Source organism: Amblyomma mixtum, chromosome 10, assembly GCF_055824585.1.
Source record: "Amblyomma mixtum isolate Tamu chromosome 10, ASM5582458v1, whole genome shotgun sequence".
Lineage (NCBI taxonomy): Eukaryota > Metazoa > Arthropoda > Arachnida > Ixodida > Ixodidae > Amblyomma > Amblyomma mixtum.
Genome location: NC_143021.1, coordinates 120,917,919 through 120,923,819, shown reverse-complemented (window position 1 = coordinate 120,923,819; position 5,901 = coordinate 120,917,919). Strand labels below are relative to the sequence as shown.

The 5,901-nt window shown below is 52.4% G+C and overlaps 1 pseudogene; it reads right to left on the bottom strand.

Moving 5' to 3' along the window:
• Window positions 1–1,073: 1,073 nt before the first annotated feature.
• On the bottom strand, window positions 1,074–3,803 carry LOC149326798 (uncharacterized; annotated as a pseudogene).
• Window positions 3,804–5,901: the final 2,098 nt, after the last annotated feature.

Genomic DNA, 5,901 nt, shown 5'->3' with positions numbered 1-5,901 from the left:
GGAAATGGGCTTTTGTTAATTCCTGTGCCGGCGGTAGTGAGCTACCTCACACTAAACTTTCTAAAAATTTTCTGCTCAACAACACTGTCGCTCCAACTTTCAACCGTCACAGCCATACCCCCCGTTCTCCCCTAGCGAGAACAAGGAACAACGCACTCCCCACAGCACTGTGACTGAGGACGGCCTCCCTCCTTTTCCTGCCTAGACTCTGTTGCAAGCACAGTGCGACCATCCGGAGTTTCCATTCGCTTGAAGAATAGGAGCGCGTCGTCAGGGTTTTAGATTTTTTGGTTGGAAAACAAGCCTTGCAGAGAAGACGAGTTATAGGTTACAGTTACAGCGAAGACGCACCGATTAAAATTTATGGCCATGGAGTAACGGCAAAGTAACGTGCGATACTTTTTTTCGGTAACGGTAACGGTAACGGTAACGCGTTACCTTTTTTTGTAGGTAACGTAGGGCGGCAACGCGTTCTTTTTTTCTTAGCGTAACGAGTAACGTATTTAGTTACTTTTTTTCGGTAACGCCTACAACACTGCACATTACTCATGGAGAATTGCTGAGACGCAGCCGGACGGTAACGAACGGATGGTCACAAGTCTCAGTTGTTTTCCTGCCATCTTCTATTATTTCATGATTATTACCTGCCTACCACTCAAAGTTCTTGTAACCGCACTAGAGATGCAAGTTGTGCACAAGGCGGTTTTCCCCAGCTGTTAGTGAGTTTAACTACCACTGACGCCTACGAACGCTGAACTGCCTGGGCTCGATGTGAAAGTAAGTTAAAAAATAAAATCGCTTCTTTCGCTCACTGTGCGATGTCTCTCGCTGAAAGCCCCGCCGCGGTGGCTCAGTGGTTACGACGCTCGGCTGCTGACCCGAAAGACGCGGGTTCGATCGCGGCCGCGGCGTCCGAATTTCGGTGAAGGCGAAATTCTAGAGGCCCGTGTGCTGTGCGATGTCAGTGCACGTTAAAGAACCCCGGGTGGTCGAGATTTCCGGAGCCCTTCACTACGGCGTCGCTCATAGCCTGAGTCACTTTGGGACGTTAAACCGGAATAAACGAAACCAAATCAATCTCTTCCTGAAAACAGCAATAAGAGCACATCCGCCTACGCACAATGCACTAAACTGTCGTTCGCTGTTGTCGATTCTTGATAAATGAGGGAGAACACGGCCAGTGTAGCACTCGCTACAAAATCACGGGCATGGCTCCGGCAGGTGCGCCACGTCACATGACCTTGTAGCGTCATCGCAACATGCCCACCGTGGCAGGTGGCACTTAGATTAATGACTGACCGCTCGGGAAGAGCAACCCTTGGCCACACAAGGCCCGCCGCTGGAAGCGCCTGTTATCGCAGTGCAGTGGCGCATCGCGTAACGCTGTGCACCACTGCGCCAGGAGAGGTATGAGTACTCCGAAGGAATCTGTGAATGTAAAGTACACAACGGGTTTCTACATATTCCGCCACGCGCCAGTGTTTTTGTGAGTGTTCACTGCGACGGACTACGTGAAGGGACAGCGGTCGCAGAAGGCAACCTGACCCTTCTGCTCACCCACGGCATCTGCTCAGCGCGAAGTCTCATCCATCTCCGCGACGGCTGCTCTGAGCTCCTGGTGACTAACTTCTCTAACGAGCCCCGGCACCTTTTTCATGCTACTGCCATCGCATTCGCCGACCCCTTAGCGGAGGTTTCTGAATGTTTCGCGTTCGAAGCTGTTAGACCTGTGCGCCCATCCCTTGACATCAACCCGGACCTTACGGCGACTCAACAGCGAGAACTACGTGCCCTCCTACTCGAATACGCTACCTGTTTCGCTTCTTCGTCGAAAGTCCGGCAAACGGCTCTTCTCAAGCACGGCATCATTACGCCCGACGATACCCGCCCTATCCATCAGCAGCCGTACCGTATCTCACCGAAGGAGAACGAGGCGATCCAAACGCTCTCGGCGGATATTCGAAGGGCGGCGCGGCGTTGACAGTCCTCGGAGTAAACATCAGCTTTCTCGGTAGAAAATGTGGCAGTGCGCTTTCGGAGGTCAATAATAGCTCCATACTCCCGGAGAAAATCAACGCCAAGGATGCAGTCACGGGAGCAGTCAGGTAGAACTAGGCAGCTGACAACAAATGCGGAGCTGCGAATTTGGACTCTTGCTGTGCATAGGCCAAGCGGAGTTACGACATGTCCGCCAGCCGTGCGAATCTGCGTGCCGGGCCATGGCGTCATTACTTTTTTAAGAAGCGCCGCTAGCTTTCCGCTTAAAATCGAGAAATCAGCGCCAGTGTCCACCAAAGCACTAACCTGATAGCCATCGAGAAGCACGGGTATATCCAACGAGAATCGATCTCCGAGTTCAGGTACTGCAGTCGTTGCCTTTAAATCGCGGTCGGTCGCTGTTCGCGTTGTCGGGGGGTCTTGTTCGCATCGATTGCCAGCGGCCTCGCCCCCTGAGGTCGCTCTCTTTAGTTTTCCCGGCGGGGACTTGGCGACCGTCTCTGCGCCATCCAGGAGGAGCTTTGGGGCTGTGGCGAAGGTAGGCGTGGTGATGGAGACCGAGACTGCCGCTGGGGAATTGTCGCCATGCGCTGCTGGGCTACGTAGTCCTCGATCTCCCGGGGTCGTTGACCTCTTGGCGGACGTGGCATGTCGATAGGGGACCCCCGCAGCCCAAGCTGCCGATACGGGCACTGGCGATACAGATGACCGGGTTCCCCGCAGTGAAAGCAGAGACGCCGCCGATCTGGAGCACGCCACAGGTCCGTCTTCCGCTGGGGTGATCATCGATTGTCGATGTAGTACATGTCGGGGTGTGCGGAAAACAGCGAGCCTTGACTGGACGGAGGAAACTGCGCCGAAGAGGGCGCAGGACGTTGCAAGGCTTCAGCATACGTTGTACGACGGCACTCCGTGGGCAAAGCCGGCGGGTCAACGGACGGGAACGAAGGTCGCAAGGCTTGAACCTCTTCGCGGACGAGGCTAGCGAGAGAGCCGGCCGTCGGCAGGGGAGCACCGAAAAGCGCCTGGAGCTCTTCGCGCACAACGGAGCGGATCAGGTCGCGGAGAAGACCAGGGTTAGCCCCGAAGGCAGGAAGCGGCTCTGTAAGTGAAGCGGCGAGTACCGGCCGGTTGTAGGTGGTAGACCGCCGCAGGAGCATCTTCTCCATCGTTACCGCTTCCGTGAGAAACTCAGCAACAGTCCCAGGTGGACTGCGAACGAGGCCAGCGAAAAGTTGCTCCTTAACGCCGCGCATGAGTTGGCGCACCTTTTTCTCTTCGGGCATGGCCGGGTCAGCTCGCCGGAAGAGCCGAGTCATATCCTCCACGTACATGGCTACAGTCTCATTCGGCATTTGAATGCGAGACTGCAAAGCCCGTTCAGGCCGTTCTGGGCGATCCGTGCTGGTGTAGGTCTCCAGCAGGCGTCGGCGGAACTCGTGCCATGATGTTAGCGCATCTTCTCGGTTCTCGTACCACGTACGTGCACCATTCTCCAGGCTAAAGAAGACGTTTCGAAGCTTGGCTGCGTCGTCCCACTGGTTGAACGAGGCCACGCGTTCAAACTCGACCAGCCAGTCTTCGACGTCTTCGAGCTGACTGCCATGGAATGGTTTGGGCAGTCGCGGATTCTGCAAGGTATAGTAGGCTGCAGCTGGCATAACAGGTCGATGGGTGGGTGCTCTTGCAGACTCCAAAAGCCCGTGTTCGTGAGGTAGGCCTTGGTTTCTCCGGCTAGCACGGTGCACAACGGTGTCCACCAGCAAAGGACTGGAGCCCAGGGTATGCGGAGGAGTATTAGACATATACAGGGATCTTACCCAGCGCCTCCACCAAAATATGTAACGGAAAACAGGGCGACAGGTCGCTAACCAGCAGAATGTAGCAGCCAGCCAGCCAGCCAGCCAGCCAGCGCGAGACACTTCAACGTCTTCGAAGACACTTCAGCGCCACCTGAGAACACCAGGTGTTAATATAAGGTTGATTTTCGAACTGCGCAGAGAACACACGCACGCGCGCGCGCGAGCGCGCACACGCACGCACGCACGCACGCACGCACGCACGCACACACGATCACACGCGCGCACGCACACACATACCACACACGCGCGAGCGCACGCACACACTCACAAGCACACACTCACACACACACACATGCACGCACACATACTCACACATGCTTCAGCAGCATGCATGGTCGCTATCGCATCATACAGTTAAGGAGGACCTTGTGTGTCGCATCCATTTTTTTGTGTGTGCGTCAGAATGTGCTGCCACTGCTTGGTGCAGTGTGAAGGGCTTTAATGCTTTTATTCGATGAGGTGACGGGAAGCGCAGAGTAGCCGGGAGTGAAAAGATCGAATCCGATGTGAAAGGTGGACCGTGGTGCCTCCATTGCACGGAAGTAGGCAGAGACGCACACGCTTTTGGCATTTTTGTGAACTCTGCGTACAGCTCAAGAAAAAAAATATGGGGGGGGAGGGGGGAGAGGCGCTGCAAGAGGCCATTAACTTTTGATGACGCTCCCTGAACTATGAACTTCATCTCTCCTCGTTGTAGTCCTGTATGGAGATTTTCTCCTCATGTGCGCTTGCTGCTGCCGCTTGTAACGGCATTTTTCGAAACAGACGACTGCAGTTTCCGCGGTGATGTTGATGAAAAAAATTGTGTCCTGTAAAATACCAAGTCAGTGTGTGCTGCTTTTTCTAAAACAGGTGCTGCAACGAGAAAATCTAAACAGCGTGTGTTCTGGCAAACGCATTTCTACCTGTTCATTGAAGAGATGCGAATGTTGTCAAAGGAGAGAGGACAAGTGTTAACGTTTTTTTTATCATATTCTGTTAGTTTCAGTGCAGCGGCAATCATGAATTTTGGTAGCGAGTACAATCTAGCCCAATTAATCTCGCAAACGTCTCTAATTCCCTTGATCAAATAAAGAAACACTGCGAAAGACACAAAGAGAAGTGCAGGCAAGGAAACAAAGCCATTTTCAAGCTGCATATCTGGCTTTTTTCTGAGTATCTACATGTTACTCTGGTTTGATTTGTTCAGTCCTCAGACTCTGTTGGGCATTTCGCTCTTGAAATAGCCTATAGTTGATCAAAATCTTTGGAGATAGCTCTGCGGAAAAACAGAGGAGGCGCGCGGCCTTATGTATAGGTTATTAAAAATTAAAGTTTCAGGAGTTCTCACCAACATACACAGTACATGAAACATACAACATAAGTACATGAAAGCCGCTTTTGAGCATAGACTATGCACTGAGGTAGTCATGAAGTCACAGGATAATCGTCGTCGCCAATATCCTAATTCAATGAAATCAATTAATAATCATTGTGATGACTGCAGTTCACGTATATGTTTATACCAGGAGCTAAGATGTAACTGCCGCTCTCAACCACTTCATTTTGGGAAATCCTCGTAGCAAGCCAGTGTGTCAAGATATTCTGCTCCCACTTTCCCACTGAACTCGCATAATACATTTGCAAAGCGGTTACGAGCGGCAAAACTCTCGGCATGAGGCAGCAGATGCGCCGAATCCCGCCCTATATTGCATGCGAAGCGTAGGGCTTATCCGGTCTACTTAATATAAACCTCAGATAAAAAGAAATGTTGCATAAAATCGACCTATTGCGAGAACCAATGCACATGACGCGTCTTTGCAAGAGGAGATGCAAGCGGAATGAAATTTGCGGAGTGGTACGCCAAGAGTAACAATAAATAATTGTACACTGAATGCGCCCACTGAATTTTAGAAATTGATCACTCTGTTCTGCTCAAGGTAGAACAGGGTGATGCCTCACTCATGCCTACAACTGCGTGCTGGTTGGCGTGGCAGAAGTGCCTAGACGGCAAAGCCTAGGTCTTGAGGTGTGGTAAATACGCTTTCCCCGCTTAACCGCG